Below are 19,740 nucleotides of genomic sequence, written 5' to 3'. Positions count from 1 at the left end.
AGAATATATGATTAGGACAATCCAATAGGTAATATATTTTCTGAATCCATGTTATATAAATAATGTATATTCATATTTACTTGTTTGAGAAAAGTTACCAAAAGTCATTAGGAACTAGAAAAGTTGGATTCTTAGAATGTCATTAAAAGAAAGATCATAGTGCTTGCTTTAGAATGCACTAGAGAGGGAACCCAGGTGACAAAGATGTCAGCTCAGATCGTCCAAGTTTAAAACAATTGATGCTTGTAAAATAAGAATTGTAGCTATTAAAATGTGAAAAGTCAGTATTTGACTTCTTTTATTTTGTGTTAGTTCTATTTGTTAAATATATTAAAATATTCTAAACATCAAAACGCTCAAAAAGTCAATATTCTAAGATGTCTTGGTATGTATATGCCCCAAAAAGTTACCACTCATTTTTGCCTTTTTATATCATCTAATGACAACCTAAGTGACTAAGATGCCATTCCTATAGTCCAAGAGATCATGTCCACTAGTTTCCGCCACATTTGGAAGGTTTTATTTTCGTCATGCAAATCACTTAACTCCTCTAGGCCTTATTTTTCTCATCTCAAATATGGAATAGAAAGATTTTAGTTTTCTCTCTTCTATATTGCCTTTTAATGACTTGTTTAAAGATCACTTTCTGTTACTTTAGCTGTAGGAATAATTTTAAACAATATTTTATTTTTTTAATCTTTTGGATTCAAATTTATACTAATGGTTTCTATTAATATTCAGATTTAGGTTTCACATAAGTATTAGAGATGGCATTATAGAACTGATCTATAAAATAATCAAATAAACACATTCCTGATTGCATACATCCTTCATTTAGTGTTACACAAGCAAGCAGTTTTGGGAAAATATTGCTAGAATATTTTAAGCAAACACACCAATATTTATACATTCAAAAAAGTAATTCTGTCTCCCTTGAAGCAATGTTTTGTAAGGCTGTATATTTCATTGTAACAATCGCAGTGCTGTTCAAACAGCATTTCAACTCATCTTCTAGAATCACCTCAGAACCTATGGTGCTTTCATATTAATAGGCTTAATAATGGCAAAATTTTATCCATGATGGATAGGTATGGTTGTTCACAAAGACAACTGATTTTCTTATAGAGCTTATTGAATGACTTTTACTTAACACCAAAACAGATATTCCAAAATTGTTTTGAACAGTGACAACATCATTGCAGTACATACACATAACTAAACTGAAATGTGCTTAAATAACTAAGAATGAACTTTCTCAAGGGAATTAATATGAAGAAGAATATTGTTCATTTGGTAGTATAATTTCTAGCTTTTTCTTTTATAAATTTCTTGCTTTAGTACTTACATATCATTTATAGATTTTTTTCTATCCGTAAAAATAGTAGGAATATCTGTCATAAAGTAATTGTCATAATGTATTGATATATTTATTTTTTCCACATTCATGTGTTCCAAGACATAGTAGAATTATACACAGTTACCTGTAAGGTAGGATAGATGATTTAAGATGACATTTTTCTTTCTATTCTGTCCAATTTGTGTGTGATATTTTCTTTAATAGTATTTTTAAAAGAAAAATATTTGATAAAATTATTGCTCAACTAAATTCCATCAAAATGTCATCATTTTTATGTGCTTAAAAGGCTTTTTTCCTCTGTTATTAAGTGATAATGATTATAATTTGACAAAAATGAATAACTAAAATAAATGACTTAAACATGTACTTTAATAAAATAATGTAAAAGACAAAGCAAATATTTAAAAAAATTCCTTTATTATTTTGAAACTACATTTCAATTATTCTAACTCATTCTACATAAATATATATGCACATATGTACATATATATACACATATATACACATTCATGTATATTCAATTATTTATTACTTTGGGTTATCTCTGGATATAAACCATACTTTTTAAGGTTTCATGTTTAGTTTACATTGATGATACTGAACTACTAGATCCTTATGTATTTCTACATGTTTTGATAAAATTTGTATCTATATTATAAAGCTTCTTATATTGCTACTATGAGAGAAAAAGAAATTGCATTTAGTTAGTAAATCTGTACCATGTTCTTTAAATTTACCCTCTGCTGACTCTAAAAAAAAAGTTCTAATACAGAGAAGGCAATGTGAAAGATGGAGGCAGAGACTGGAATGATGAGTTTACAAGCTAAGGAATGGCCAAGGACTGCCAGCAGCCACCAGAAGCTGGGAAAGCAGCATGGGATGGGTTCTCTCTCAGAGTTTCCAGAAGGAACTGACCCTACCCATACCTTGATTTTGGACTTCTGGCCTCCAGAACTATCAGACAATAAATTCCTGTTGTTTAAAGCCAAAAGAAAAAGTTCAATGAATAAATTATTTTTCTAGAAAAATATTCTAATGATACTTTTAGTAGAACTGTACAAATATATAATGATCTTGAAAGCTTAATTGTACATGACATATTTGAGAATAGATTTAATTTTAATTGCAAAAGGAAAATACTTTCTCCATAATTTGAATGAAACAAAGTATCTTTCATTGGAAAAGAAATTTGCAATATTCCAAATCAGTTATAAATGTAAATTTCCAAAATAGTAGATAAATTTCCTTTTAACATTTATGTTATTCACTGAATACCTATAATATATTGGGCCCAAACTATTAAAGACACAAAGAAAGTGGACATTATCAGTTCCTTCAAAAGGTATACTTTCTATTAAGAAATACAAACAGAAAACAAAAACAAAGATATGATAATTTCAGCTGTGAGTATTAAAGAAAAGTAACGGAGGGATAGGTCAGCTTGTTAACACCCCACATACACCTATTATCTATTGCTGCATAAGAAATTGTGCCCAAATTTACAACTTCAATACAGAAACAAACAATTCATAAGTTTTAAGTTGTGCATCATCCTGAGTGATGAAATCTTTCACCATCCCATGTCAACTACAGGTATGTGAATCGTCCCTTTGTCTAGTCTATGCACACAGTATATCCTCCCTGTCACTAGACACTTAGTAGCTGTCTAGATTATCAGATTGACTGTCATGGTATCACAGTACTTCTGTTCAAGTAATCTTTATTTTACTTAATAATTTGGCCCCAAAATGCAAGAATAGTGATGTCAAAGAGAAGCCATAACATAATTCCTTTAAGTGAAAAAGATGAGAGATTTTGACATAATAAGGAAAGAAAAAAAAGTAATTCTGATGTTCTAAGATCTACAATAAGAACATATCATCTATTCATAAAATTATAAAGAAAAAAGAAATCTCTGCTAGTTTTGCTGTCACACCTCAGACTGTAAAAGTTATTGCCATGGTGAGTGATAAGTCCTTAGTTGAGGCAGAAGAGGCATTAAATTTGTGGGTGGAGACATGAATAAAAATCGTGTTCCAATTGACAGCAATGTGTTGTGCCAGGAAGAACTGAGCCTATACAAGAACTTAAGCAAAGAGGATCCCCTAAAATGAGTGGCACCAAGCCATTTCTGCAAGAAAGAAATGGTATACAGATTCAGGAATAGGTTTGTAATAAAAAAATTATAAAAATTATTAGAGAGAGAGAAAGACCATATCCACTTAATTTTTAGTATATTATAATAATTTATTAAATATGTTTAATTTATAAATTAAGCTTTATCATAGGTATATATGCATGTTTAGGAAAAACATAGTATATAACAGGGTCTTTTGCTACTCACAGTTTCAAATATCCTCTCAGGGATTTAGGACATATCCTCCATGCATAGAAGGAGCTACTTTACATATTTAATATGTCACAGTTTCTGGGATTAAGAATCTGGGTACAGGCTAACTGGATCTCCTGCCTTACACTCTCTCATTTCACAAGCTACAACCAAGGTGTCAACCCAGTGTCTACGGTTTCTTTTTGGTTTTTTTTTGTTGCTGTTGTTAGGGAATTTATTGGAGTGACATCGGTTAATAAAACCATACATGTTTCAAGTATACAATTCAACAATACATCACAGGTATATTGCATTGTGTGTTCAACACCCAAAGTCAAATCTCCTTTCATCAACAAATATTTGACTCTCTTTACCTTTATCTTCCTAACCTACTCTCTTTCCCTCTGGTAACCACTAAACTGTTTTCTGTGTCTATGAGGTTATACTTTTCTTGTTCTTTTGTTGCTTTCGGTTTTATATCCAACTTGAGTGAAATCATATGGTTCTCAATTTTATCAGTCTGACTTAGTTTACTAAGGATAATTATCTCAAGATCCATTCATGTTGCCACAGATGGCAGTATTTCATCTTTCCTAATGGCTGAGTAATATCCTGCTGTACATCTGTACCAGATATCTTCTTCATCCAATCATTTATCAAAGTACACTTTGGTTGTTTTCATGACTTGGTCATTGTGAATAATGATGTAGTGAACATCAAGGTGCATATATCTTTACAGATAAATGTTTTCAAATTTTTTTTTAGGTAGATACACAGAAAAGGAATTGCTGGTCATATGGTAATTTTATTCTTAATTTTTGAGGAACCTCTATACCATTTTCCGTAGTGGTTGTACCAATTTACTTTCCTACCATAACCTCTCCAACGCATTATTTCTTGTCATATTGATGATAGCCATTCTAACATGTTTGAAGTTGTTATCTCATTGTGGTTTTGATTTGCATTTCTCCAATACCTAGTGCAGTTGAGCATCTTGTCATATGTTTGTTGGCTACTTGCATGTCTTCTTGGGAGAAGTGTCTGCTCAGGTCCCCTGCTCATTTTTGAATTAGATTTCTTTTGTTGTTGTTGAGTTGTATGAGTTCTTTTTATATTTTGGATATTAGCCTCTTTTTGAAGGTGTTGTTTGCAAATATCTTTTCCCATTCAGAAAGTTGCCTCTTTGTTTTGTTGCTTTTGTTTGTTTGTTTGTTTGGTTTGGTTTGGTTTGGTTTTTGCTGTGCAGAAGTTTTTTAGTTTGATATATTCCTATTTATTTATTTTTGCTTTTACTTCCCTTGCCTTTGAGATTAAATTCAAAAAATCCTCTCATGGGTTTAGTACCTTTTTTCTCAAATGAAATTTATTGTTTCAGTTCTTATATTCAGGTCTTTAATCCATTTTGAGTTAATTTTGGTGCATTGTGACAGATAGCAGTCTAGTTTCATTCCTTTGCATGTGGCTTTCCAATTTTCCCAGCACCATTTATTGAAAAGGCATTCTTTACTCCCCTTGTATATTTTTGACTTCTTTGTCGAAAATTATTTGCCCATGTGTACGTGGGTTTATTTCTGGGCTCTCAATTCTGTTCCACTGGTCTGTGTGTCTCTTCTTCTGCCAATATCATGCTGTTTTGATTATTGCTGCTTTGTGGTGTAATCTGAAGTCAAGCTGTGTGATATCTTCAGCCTGTTTTCTTTTTTTTGCTTTGGCTATTCAGGGTCTTTTGTGATTCTATACAAATCTGATGGGTTTTTTGTTCTATTTCTTTAAATATTGCCATTGGAATTTTGATGGTGATTGCATTAAATTTGTATATTGCTTTGAATAATATGGCCATTTTAATTATGTTAATTCTTTCAATCCATGAACACAAAATATTTTTATTTCTTTATGTCTTTTTAAGTTTCTTTTAATAATGTCTTGTAGTTTTCAGTGTATAGGTTCTTCATATCCTGTGTTAAGTTTATTCCTAGGTATTTTATTCTTTTTCTTGGAATTGAAAAAAGGAATTGTTTTTTTCATTTTTCTTTTCCTGAAATTTCATTGTTAGCTTATAGGAATGAAAAGGAGTTTTGTACGTTGATTTTGTATCCTTTGTTTATTGTTTCTAATATTTTTTTGGTGGAGTCTTTGGGATTTTCTAAAGAACCATTTCATCTACACTGTGACAATTTACTTCATTTTCAGATAAGATGCCTTTTATTTCTTTCTCTTGCCTGATTGTTCTAGCTAGGACTTCCAGTACTATATTGAATAGGAGTGGTGAGAGAAGGTATACTTGTCTTGTTCCTGATCTAAGAGGAAAAACTTTCAGTTTTTCACCATTAAATATAATATTAGCTGAGGGTTTGCAGTTTTATCTGAAGCCTCAGCTGCTGAAGGATCCAATTCTAAGTTCATTCAGCATTTGTTGGTGGAATTCAGTTTCTTAGACATAGTTGAACTGAGGGCCTCAGTTTACCCCTAGCCATTGGTCAGGGTATGCCCTCATTCCTTGTATTGTGAGCATTTTCAGCATGACAGCCTACTTGTGAGTATGAAAGCCAAATAAGGCAATTAAGAGTATATTAGCAAGATAAAAGTCACAGTCTTTTGTAACCTAATCATAGAAGTGATATCTTATTGCTTTGTGATGTTCTTTTGGTTAGAAGCAAAGCACTAGATGAAGCTGAAACTCAAGGGGAGGGTAATTACATGTGGATAGGAATTCAAGGAGATGAGGTCATTGAGGGCTGGCCTAAACTCTGCCTATCACAGAGTTAATAAAACAACTTATAAAAGTTCTATGGGAGAAAACATGAATAACAAATTGCAATTACGTGTACTAAAGAAAAGTTTCTTGGAGTACGATCCAGGTGGATTGATTCTCAATGTTTAATTTAGAAACCTGTTAAGTGGCTTAAACATTTTCATTTTGGAGCTAATTATACAAATGAATTAAGAATATTAAGAATTCCTTTTGACTTAGGAACATACTCTACAGGGTAACTATTATTCTTTGAGCACTTATTACATGCCAACCACTGTGCATCTATGTTCTTATTTAATACAACAATCTACCTATAAGAATTGTTTTTAAGTGAGAAAAACTGAGCCTATCATTTAAAGGTGCTTTAGCATATGTTGGAGAAATCGATAGACCCAATATTCATTGAGTCATTGTATGTTGGGAGCATCCATTTTCAGAGTATGATTGCTTTGTATTTTATTCTTTTTGTAACATCTTCCATGAACACAAACTTATCTTAGTGGTGGTTGATATTCAACATGATGATGACACATTTCATTTTCTTACTGACATTTATCATATGTAATTTCGATTAGTGAGTCATTGGCCATATTTTTTACATTATTTCTGTGACCCTGTGTTCATCAAAAAAGCACAGAAAACATTTTTTTTAGACTTTTTAAATTCACATTTATCTAGTTATTACTCATCACTCATACATTCTTGGTTGGTAAGATCAGGTAACTAAAGTATATATGACAGAATACACCCCACTGACAAACAACTAGTTTACCTACTTTATTATTGCCAAGAACACACTCAACTCACTGCCATCTCCTTCCAGAATGCTCCTTTCATGGTTCCAGTAGTTTGACCCCCTTCTAACACTCTACATACAGGCTGTTACTGTCAGAAGATGAGTGAATCGTTAGGCCTCTCTAATGGAAGCTAATGTTCCACCTGCTGTGGAGGTTTCAAAATTGGTTTAAGAATTATGTTAATCAATATCACACCAAAGGGGAGACTCTACAAGCATCTCACTTTGAGAAGTCTCTTTTTTAGAAATTAATTTCTTACTTTCTATCATATCTCTGGACTATATATTTTGGATGTTTTTTCATCTTGAAACTACCCTCATCTATCTTGCGGATCTTTGCCCCCGATGATCTCACACTGATATTGGTTCTCAACCCTCTAGATTGCCTGATCAGAACACCAGACCAGCTCACCATGTCATGTAAAATATAAGGTTAAATTTTTTCTTTTATGTATTTATGCTAATGCACAAGACCGGGACAATTTCAATAGTGTTAGTAACTAGACATGTTCTTCACAGTCTTCATGACTCCAGCAGGAATTCTTATGACCAGTCTAAGAGTGCTAAGCAGATCACCAGGGCTAGGCAGGAACAAAGAAGGATATGTCCATCAAATCCCACTGTGCACTTATACCAAAAACTTGCTGTCTTTTTAAATTTTATTTTTATTTTTAATTACTGTTGTGATATGATATTATATTAGCTTCAGGTGTACAATATAGTGATTAGACATTTATATAACTAACAAAGTGATCACCCTGATGAATGTAGTACCCATTTGACACTATACATAGTTATTACAATATTATTGACTATATTCCTTATGTTATACTTTATATCTTTATACTGTAATGTAACTACCAATTTGTATTTCTTAATCCCCTCTCCTTTTCACCTATCTCCAAACTCCTCTTATCTGGCAACAATAAAAATGTCCTCTATGAATTTGTTTCTATTTTGTTTGTTTATTTTGTTCTTTAGATTTCACATATAAGTGAAATCATATGACATTTGTCTTTGTCTTAGTTACTCTACTCAGCACAATACCTTTTAGGTCCATCCATGCTGTCGCAAATGGAAAGATTTTATTCTTTTCTATGGCTGAGTAATATTTCATTGTATCACCACTTCTTTATCCATTCATCCATTGATGGACACCCAGATTGCCTCCTGCAATGAACATATGAATTCTCATGAAGTAGTGTTTTTGGTTTCTTTGGATAAATACCCAGAACTGAGATAAATGAGTCCTTCTTTGTCTCTTGTTATGGTCTTTGTTTTAAAGTCTATTTTGTCCGTCATAAGTATTGCTACTCCAGCTTTTTGTTTATTTGTTTCCAGTTGTATGAAACATCTTTTTCCACACCTTTACCTTCAGTCTGTGTGTGTCTTTCAATCTGAAGTCTCTTGTAGGCAGCATATGTAAGGGTTTTGTTTTCTTATCCATTCAGCCATCCTATCTTTAGGTTGAAGCATTTAATTCTTTTATATTTAAAGTATTTGTTGATAGATATATAGTTATTGCTATTTTATTATTTATATTTTTTATCTTTTTTTTCTTTTTACTTATTTTTAGTGAAGCCCTCTAATATTTCTTTTAATACTGGCTTAGTGGTAATGAACTCCTGTAGCCTTTTCTTGTTTGGGAAGCTCTTTATATGACCTTCTATTCTACAGCTTTGCTGGATAAAGTAATCTTTGTTGTAGGTCCTTGCTTTTCATCACTTTGAATATTTTGTGCTAATTCTTTATGGCCTGCAAAGTTTCTGCTGAAAAATCAGTTGACAGTCTTATAGGAGTTCCCTTGTAGGTAAGTAGCTGCTTTTCTCTTTCTGCTTTTAAGATTCTCTCTTTTTCTGTAAACTTTGGCATTTTAATTATGATGTGTCTTGGTGTAGGGCTCTTTGAGTTCATCTTATTTGGAATTCTACACTTCTTGGGCCTGTATGTCTATTTCTGTCATTATTTCCATCATTAAAATGGGTTTTTAATTATTTGCTCTCTCTTTTTCCCTTCTGGTAGTCCTATGATATGAATCTTGGTTTGCTTGATGTTGTCCCAGAAATCCTTTAAACTGTCCTCATTTTTTTTTTTTGATTCTTTTTTCTTGTTGCTGTTCTGATTGTGAGTTTTCTATTATCACCTAAATTGTCGATTGAATCCTCTGCTTTATCTAATCTACTGTTGATTCCTCCTAAGGTATTCTTCATTTTAGCTATTGCATTCTTTAGTTCAAACTGGTTCTTTTTTTATGTTTCTATTTCAATTTTCATATTTTCTATCTCTTTGTTAAAGTTCTCACTGGGTTCATCTACTCTTCCTCTAAGTTCATCGATCATCCTTATATCAACTATTTTGAACTTGGCATCTTGTAGATTGCTTGTCTCCATTTTGTTTAGTGCTTTTTCTGGAGCTTTGTTCTGTTCTTTAATTTGGGACATGGTCCTTTGTCTTCCCATTTTGGCTTTCTCTTTGTATTTGTTTATATATATTATATAGGGCTGCCATGTCTCCTGGTCTTACTAGAGTGGCCTTATGTAGTAGGTATCCTGTGGGGCCCAGTGGCACAATCTTCCCAGTCATATGAGCCAGATGCTCCAGGTATGTCTTTTTTATGCATTGTGTGTGCCTTCCTCTTGTAGTTGAGCCTTGGTGGCTGTTCGCATGTCAGCAAGTGGAACTGATATTTGGGCTGACTGATTGTGAGGAAGGCTAGTGACTACAATGGAAGAGCTTTTGTACTGGGGCCGACTCTATGGCGAAGGATTCACTTTAGTAGGGCTCTAGTGCCTGCCTAGGCTGTCCTTTGGGTGTGTCTTCCTCAGCTGTGACCCTGAGTTGTACTCCAGCTCAGACTGAAGCCAGTCACTGGGTATAAAAGCTGGGATCTTCTAGGAGGGGCATAGCCACAGGTCAAATACAACTGCAGCTTGTGCCCTGCCTGAGGCCACCTGGCATAAGCCACCAAGCAGTTCGTAGACAGTTGCCACCCATGCTGGGCTTGGATGTGCCTTGAGAGGCCAAGCTGTAAAGCAAGGCCAGTTGTCACTAGTGCCAGTCCTGGGTTTGCTCAGCAAATGATACAGGGCATGCTGAAGCCAGACGCTGCTTGTTTAGGTTTGGTAAACCTTTGAAAGATTTTACAAAAGTTTCAGCATTACCCAAGGCAGGAAATCCACTGGAAGAGGCTTGAGTGGGCCTGCAACTTGGGAGGGGCAGGATTTCAGGGAATCACAAGGATGGGGATGATGGTGTTAGCCAGATTGATAGAGACTCAGATATGATGGTGGCTCAAGCCTCCATGCCAGGCAAAGGAGAGTCCAACATAGGAACAATGCCCTCCATCAGCACTCCTGTCTAGGAGAAAGCCACCCCTTCCAGCCTTTGCCCCGAAACCAGACAAGTCAGTTCCTCCCTGTATGTCCCCGGCATCTGCCAAGCTGCTGTCCCAGCACTGGAGAGCAGAGCAAGTGAGCTTGTCAAAAGTAAGTTAGTGCATGCAGGCCTCTCAAGAAGAATATCTGGGACTCTGCTAGACCTATCTTACTTAGCCACAGTCTGCGTTGTTTTCATAGCCAGTAATTGTGGGAACTTCTTTTTCAAATGCTAGAACTCTGGATTAGAGAGCCCAGTGTGAGGCCGGACTCCTCACTCCTCTGAGGTATCTTTACAGCCAAGATATCCCTCCTGATTTCCAACCACCTCACACAAATGTGAGACCAGCTTGTTCTGCATCTTCACCTCTCCCAGAAGCCTCTAGGTGGCCTTCTCTTTATGTTTCTAGCTGTAAGACCTCCACTCAACCAATCTCAGATGACTTCCAATTATGGCTGTTCCACAGTCCAGTTGTAATCTTGATGTAGGTGCGAGAGGAGGCAAACACAGCACACACGCACTCCACCATACTGACCAGAAACACTCCTTTCTCAAAAACTTGCTCTCTTAACAAAGAAAATTCATCACGCACCTCTCCATTATGCCAAAAATAATTTCTGAGCTGAATGGGACCATTACACACCTTTATCCCCATCAAAAATTCTCTTTATATAACTATTTAGGATTATTCCCCAAGGACAGAACAAAGCCAGTCATAAAGAGGCATAAGCAGAACAACGTTTCCTCTCATAATGGGAGTTTTACAGTAGGGAGGTAGAGGAAAACTGTATATGGTCTACCTGAAGTTGTAGTTTTTCCAAGCAAGGGGAGGAATATTAAACCTGTTCAAATAATTGATAAATACTTAAAATAATTCTGTGTGGTCAGATGAGGAAGCAGTGAGGGAGACAGAGAGAGACCCCTCCTTAGTCTAATAGCACATACAAGAGAGATGGAATTTCACAGTGGTCAAGTGCCCAGGCCTGTCTCCTTAATAATTACATGGCCTTGAGCAAGTCACTTAACCTCTCTGTGCCAGTTTCCCCATAGGTGTTTTGTTTTGTTTTGTTTTGTGAGATTTAAATGAGTGAACTCTCTTAAAATACTTAGAATAATACCTGACACATAGTAATCATTTAGTAAGTATCAGTTATTGTTATTAAATAATTAGTAACTGGACACTAGAAATTCACGTGGGGAGAGAGACAGCCTTATGACTTAATAAGGAACACACACATGTGCAGCCTCATACACACAAACACACTTTTAAATACACAGTACATATGCACACACTCACCATGAAGCCTATAAAGAAAATTCATATCACAAACTAAGATGGAAAATAAGTTTACTCCAGAGGAAAAGCAAAAAGAAACTTTTGAAAGATTTGCTGCAGCAAACAGAAGTGTTTGGGTGGAAGCAGATTTTATACTCATTAAATGGAAGAGCATAAACACTGAAAGAGGAGATGAAATATTAACTAAGACAAAATAGTCTCAGATGAAAGGGATGCTGAATGAATAGCTGGCAAATGTAAAAGAGCAGGATGAAACAAGGAACTATTGTAGGGAAACTAAAAATAAAACATCTAAATATGTATCAGTTTTAGGAATAAAAAGCAAAATCAACATTACATAAAATTAAATTATTGATTATGGAAATCTGGGGAACTCTTCTAGAGCACAGAATATAAAGAAAAAAAAAGATGAAAAGATAAGAGAGAAGATTAGAAATGTAAAATAGAAAGGAATGAAGTTGCATTTATGGCTAATTGGTATTTTAGAGAAAGGGATTAGATCAATTGGGACAGGAGCAATAAACTTCCATCTAAATTATACATAAGATACAAGGGAAGGCTAAAAAATAACTTTTTGTATTTAGAGAAAGATACATGTCTACAAACTGAATGATCCCATTCTGCAACAAATATTAAAAGAAGTTTTTTAATTCTTAAAATATATTTATTGGATTATTATTTCAAATAAAAGAGGCAAGTTTCAGAAAACAGTAGCAAATTGGTAACCCATCTTAGACATGCAAGATGGAAAACTACATATTAGTATCTTTAAGAGCTTATGCTATAATATAGTTTTTTTTCTAAAATTCTATGACCATAAATTTTCTTCTTTCAAATAATACCAATTAACTTTACGCAAAAGCAGTATTCCATACTGAAATTTTATAAATGTCAATCAATCACATGTTGGGAACTTTTTGAATAATGTTACATAAAATTCTTTTACAGAGTTGTTGAATAAAAATAATTAAGATTCCTACCTATATTAGTTTGCTAGGACTGCCATAACAAAATACCACAGACTATGCAGCTTAAACAACAGATTTTTTTTTTTTCACAATTTTAGAGGATAGAAGTCCAAGATCAAAGTGTTGGCAGGGTTGATTTCTTCTGAGGCCTCTCTCCTGGGCTTTTAGATGATCATCTTCTCCCTGTGTCTTCTCATGGTCTTTACTCTGTGTGTATCTGTGTCTTAATCTCCTCTTTTTATAAGGACATAGGTTATCTTGAGTTAGAGTCCATCACAATAATCTCATTTAAACTTAATTATCTCTTTAAAGACCCTTTCCCCAAATACAACCATATTCTGAGGTTAGGGACTTCAATATATGAATTAGTGTATGTGATACTACCAACAAATTAAAAATAAAATAAAGCTCTTCTCAGATTTCTATCTAACATTAAAAGCCGGAAAATATGACACAACTAATTCAAAATTTTGTGGGCTGAAAAAAAGAATTTAATTAGTAATTCTATAAACATTCTTGCTATGATTCATATATAAAGACAACTTAAAGAAGTATTCAACTATATAATAGCTCTGAAGATTTATTCCTATTGATCAAGACATAAAATCCAATAATTATGAAAAAAATTGTGTACAAAATGGCAGCCATGTTAAAAATAGGGCTTGAGAGAGAGTAGATAGGCAACCTAAGAAAATTAAATAGTAATTACACCTTCAATTTGAATTTCCAAAACTAGTAAATGGACATAAGAGGGATAAAGGGGAATTAAAATTTAAAATTAACTTAAAAACTTAAAAAACACTTAAAATCCCCTTAGTATTTTCACTTTTATATTAGTTATGTCAATAGTATGACTTAATTCTTAATGTTTATAACTAGTATCTGTATTAGTTATATATGGTTTAACACTTGCCATATTTAAATTAAAACTGGACAATTTTAAAAGCACAGTTATAGACAAATACACATTCCATTAACTGTCCGAATGACATCACTTGTCATGTAACCTCTGGAAAACTCAACTGTACATTCATGAGAAAATGATGTCTTAGTATTATTATGAAAATAAGTTTTGATTTTGTAAACCTCTTAAAGGTAAGTGCCTTGGGGACTTCTAATGGTTCCCAGATAATTTGTTGAGAATCATTGATTTACATGAATCAATGATTAGGAAACACTGGTAAATCCAAAAAGAAGTTGAAAAAATAAGACCAAATTTATTTTATAGAAGATATTATAAGTAAGATTAAGAATGAAAATTGAGCCATTTTTGATGCCAAAGCATCTGCAGGTTGATTTCCTTCTACCTCCTTCCAAAGAAACTTGCCACATGCCCTAGTGGCACCTGTTTTCTAAGATCTAAAGGACACCTTTCGGACAACTCCTTTCTCACTGTCATGACATTATTTTCTGCCACTTCTCATATCTCTTTTATCACTGCTTTAGTTTGTTTAGTTGGTTGTTTTTGTTTGCTTGCTTTTGGACTTCTCTGTGTCTATCTGATTTCTGTTTCTTATCCTCTTTTTCAACACTATTTTTAATGATGTCTCATCCACTTTCCTGGTTTAATAAAAACTTCATAAAAATTTCTCCCAAAGTTTTAAATGCTTATATGTATGTATATATTCATATATCAAACTTCTTAAAGAACATACCTGCTTGAAAATAAAATAAACCTTTCAAATTTAACGTAATCGAAACTATACCAAGACACTTTCTCCCCTCAAAACTGTTTCCTTATACTCTCTTCAATTAGTCATCATTCTTGTTGTTTTCACTTTCCAATTATTTTACAAACATGTTTTTTTTTCCTTTTGCTCCTTATTACTAGTGACTTAATTCAGAACTTAGTTATGTCTTTCATGAACTATTGTAAAACCCTCTTTTGTGGACTCCCAGCCACCAATACAAGACTTCCTCTGACCACTTTCCATCTCCACTCAGAGCAATCATCCTAGAAAGCAAATGCTGCCATTTAGCCCAAACTCAAAGACTTCATCGCCAAGCAAAGTATCTTTGTATGACATACAAGAACTACTATCTACCTTTATCATCTATGTTCTACCACTCTGTCAATGACATTGAAAATAAATAGAAAGAGAGAGAGAGAGGCAGTATTTTGGACAATAAATGTCAAAATCAGTATATATTTTTCATCTCATTTAAACTTATTTATTTCTAAAACTCTAAAAATTAAAATATCCAAAAATTATAATAGCTATATATACAAGAGGTGACATTTATAATAAAAAAGGATAAACAGATACATGTAAATGTCCAAAAGTAGAGAAAAAGTATTATGTACTTTTATATATGGTATAGTTATTTCAAATGTCACAATTCAACCATTAAATGATTTTATGTATAATTTTAGCAACGTAAAAAGTGTTTATGTTCAGATTTTAAGATGAAAAATAATATAAAATTGCATATACACTGTGATCAAAACTATGCTTTTCAACTCTGACTTTCAAAAGAAAAAAATACTGAAAAAAAAATTACCAACAACAGGGTAAGACTGATTTTAGAAAGAAGATTCTTTTGGGACCCCATTTCCAATATTTGTAATGTGATCATATTGCTTTATAATAGAAGAAAATAATATCTTTTTTCTTGTTTTTAAAGATACATGAAAATTTAAGTCTTAGCTGTTTTCAGGCATTATGGAAATTTCAATATCTTTTTTATCTTTAATATGACATAAAATCTTAAGCAAGCAAAAATTGTCCACTGTGTTTAATTTTTTTTTTTACTATGACATTTTGGGGCTTACATAATAAGGTGTCAATGCAGAAGTTAAGGTTCGTACTCTTAGAGCAAATCATTTTTCTATCAAAAATATTTGTACTTTAAAAATGTATGTATTTGTACTTTACCTTTATATACACTCTCAGATCTCAGAACTTAGGCATTTAATATCTATAGTTGTTAAGAGGTCAGAGTCAGAAGCTAGACTGCATGGGTTTGTTACCTCAGATCTGCCACTTACTAATTGTGTAATCTTGGGAAAGTTATTTAATCCCATTGAACTTTAATTTTCATCTGTGTAAAATGGGAATAATAATAGCACCTACCTCATATGGTCGATGAGTATAAAATGACTAAAACATGCAGAGCACTTAGACAGACAGAGTCGAAAACATGCAGAGAACAATGTACATACTAAACACTAAAAAAAAGTCAATTATTAACTATTATTACTGTAATATTATGTATAAATATACCAGATATATCTGCACTATAGAGCGTATAATTATATGTACATTATAATTTTTTAACATACATTATTCATCATTCATTTAAAATCTTACCACAAGCCTGTGAGATAGATGATAGGCCCTGTATTACAATCATTTTTGGATATGAGAAGTCTAATTCTCACAGAGATTGGGTCACTTGCCCACAGTTTGAAAATTAGACATTTACCAGATGAAACACCCTGACTCATGAATATTCTAATGTTGCCCCAGGTCCCATGCTCATCATGACCAAAGTATCTGAGTGAGATGAATTCCCTGGCCAAAGGCAAGAAGTTGGTAATCTCTCTGCTTGTTTTCATTTGTTATTTCAATTTAAGTGGGCATATACTTACATATGTTAAACAACAGGTTGGGGCAGAAAAAAACTCTGATTTGTAACATTTGCCCATTTCCTCCTTCTGTGGTATAAATATACCCACAATGCCAATTTTATACTCCCAGTCTGACAGTATAGAATTTGGAAGAGACGAGCACAATGGGCTCTCTGTAACCAGTATAGGCTGGTTTCAGTACATCACGAAACATAAAGGAAGAAAAATACCCACAAATGGAAAATTTTGCCCATAGTTGGCCTCAGAGTTTAAATTAACATTGAAGCTATTTCTCTAGCAATATTGTATAAGAATTGTGTCTAACCAGTCAACTTTAACTGTTTTCATTTAAGACTTTAGAGCCATCTTACATTAAAATAACCACTCGGTTATAAAATCTCCCAGTTACATCTTATTCTTTCTTGGTTTAGTGTTACCCTGAACCATATAGAGATACTTACAAGTTTCTTTTTTTCACTGCACATTTAAGGAGGCACTGCATGTCCTGAGTTTTTTATTATGTCCTTGGCTAAATTCTCAAAAAAAAAAAAAAAAAAAAAACACACATACATTTATCAGGACTGCTCTGTCCTGAGGGGAAATCAAAAGATACCCAGTGCTTCACAGTTGATCTGTATCCAGATCTTCCTCAGACCTTATCATATGTAGATACCACACATTTTCAGAGAAAAGTTTTGTATTCCTCTCCATTTCAGCGCTATTGATCCTCCCAAGCATGAGTGGCCCCTGATTGCTGAGAGGTCAGAGGAAGGCATCGTCCTCTGATTTCCTTATCACCTCTGTGAACATTCAGTGTATTCAGCATGGATTCCCTACCAGGTATAAATCTGATTACTTTCCGATTTGTCTTATGAAATTGTCCAGAGCCGTTATCTCAGAAATGGCAGGCTAGAGGCTCCCAGATCCTTTATAAATATAAATGTATACTTGAATAATCATGTTCCCAGGTTGTGACACTGGTAAAACAGTTTTCATAGGACATATTATAGTTGTTTGTTATATTAATGTCCTAAGTACCATTGTACTTATATCCAATACCTATGAACTTATCACACAATCAAAAAATGAAAATTTTAGCAATAACTTCACATGCATCTATATACATTTCTCTATGCTCCCCCTTTACCTCACTCCAGAAGTAACTAATCCCTATACTAAATTCTGTGTTTGCATTGCTTTATTTTTAAGTGCTTTTTATCCTATATGATAGATGAATTAATAATATATTGGCTAGCTTTATTATCTTTGAGATTTATGAAAACAAAATGATATATAGTATTCTGGGGCTAGTGACTTTTAATTTTTCAAGATTACATTCCTAAGATTCATCCATATGATTGTATGTAACCTGTATGTGTGGAGCATTCCTTTTCACTGCTGTGTAAAATGTTATCATAAATATATTTCAATTTATCCAATCTCCTATTGGTCTATATTTGAGTTGTTTTCAATCTTTTGCTAACTCGAGCAACTTTCCTATAAATATTCTTGTACCTCTCTCCATGTGCATATGTGTAAGTGTAAGTACCTAAATGTACAAAGAGTTCTTTATGTACCGCGATGTATGAAAATGTTCAACTTTAAAATATAATGGCTATTGTTTTCAAAAGTGAATGGGAATGAACCAGATTACCTGCCATTTTTCAGCAGGCTGAGTTCTACCAGAACTCGAGTCAAAAGAGTCTTATTTTGTCATTATAAGCAACCTTCAAGAATAGAAAAAAAAGTAACATCTTTAAGCAAAGTCAATATTCAAACTTATTTATATTCAAGTATTCTTTGAATAAAAAAACAGGCATTAACAATAATACTTATAAGAGAAAAAGAATGCATTTTTTTCCTTTCAGAAGAATGCTGTTCAGAAAAAGAGAGACGGCTGTACTGTACTTCCTCAAAGTCTCCTGGGACTCTTCCATGTCCCACTCCCCCATGTTTTGGGTGGAGTTCAGCCAGTACGTAAATAAGTCATTTGTAACTCATAAGTAGCGGAAGACAGCTGGACCAATCAGCCATGTTAGAGATTCTCATTTGAAAAACTGCCATAGTTGGCAAGTAATAATTTTTTTTTCAATCAACAGTGGGTTCTATGCATGTCACAATATTATTTTTTAATTTGGACATCCATTTATGATGGTTCCCTTACAACTGTGGGTTTGAACATGGATCAAATAGGCTATAATAGAAATAGCTGTTTGTGCTTGCTTAACTATTTCAGTCTCACTTTTTCCTAGAGGTGGTCATTTCATATGGACGTATATTTACATAACAGATACACTGGGTTTTGTAACTAACTTGTATCTTTCCATAAAAATTGTTTTGCATTGGTATGGCTTTAAATAACTAGGCCACTAGAGATGGCCCATGAACTTGTGGAAAAGTATGTTTTTTATTAATATTGGGATGATGCACTCTATGTCCAGGACAACTACATGAAGTTAGACTACCGTGAGAGTACCAATTGCTATACAATATAAGCAATATATTATTATTATGGCATCAGGCTATTGGATTTCCTGAAAATTTCTCATGTTGCAGAGATCCTCTTTCCATAGTAAATCACTGCAAGTCTTGTAGGCTCACACTGAGCCAGAAGATTGTGTAAAGCAATAGTGAGGTGTTCATAAAATTAGCTAGGATATTGGCTGTACCACTTCCATTTCACAATGTAAAATTCGGGAGAATTTATCTCTTCTAATCAGTGTTTAATGCAGAGAAAGAGCTTGTCAGTTCAGAAAGTTTCTTAACTTTTCATTTAAGAGAAACTCTCTCTCTCCATTAGGGATTAATGACAAAGTAGTGGTTGCTATTTAGCCCAAACACCAAGGATAACTGATCTAATTGCCAAAGTCTCCAATAAGCTGTGAGATTATCCTAAAACACCTAAATTTCATGAGGGATTGAAGAGCTCCAGGACAGGCTTGTTTTATTGTTGCCTCAATTCTTTCCACACTTCTTTTACAGGAAACTTCTCTCAGATTTGGTGACTTATTTGGTGACGATAGAGAGACTGCAGGTAAATTTCCAGGAAACATGCTGTTTCTAAATCCAAAGAAGCCTGTTGAGTCTTCATTCTATATATTTTTCTAACTCTTTGTGTCTTTATACTACATTTTGGTCATTTTTTAAAATATATAATTCCAGTTCACTAATTTGTTTCTTATTTGTGTCTTTTATATGCCTTTTTAAATAACTTTATTAAAGTATAATTGATATATAAAAAATTGCACACATCTTGATGAATTTGGACATCTGGATACATCTGTGATACCATCAC

Source organism: Rousettus aegyptiacus, unplaced genomic scaffold (genome assembly GCF_014176215.1).
Source record: "Rousettus aegyptiacus isolate mRouAeg1 unplaced genomic scaffold, mRouAeg1.p scaffold_m13_p_13, whole genome shotgun sequence".
NCBI lineage: Eukaryota > Metazoa > Chordata > Mammalia > Chiroptera > Pteropodidae > Rousettus > Rousettus aegyptiacus.
This window is presented reverse-complemented; position numbering follows the sequence as displayed.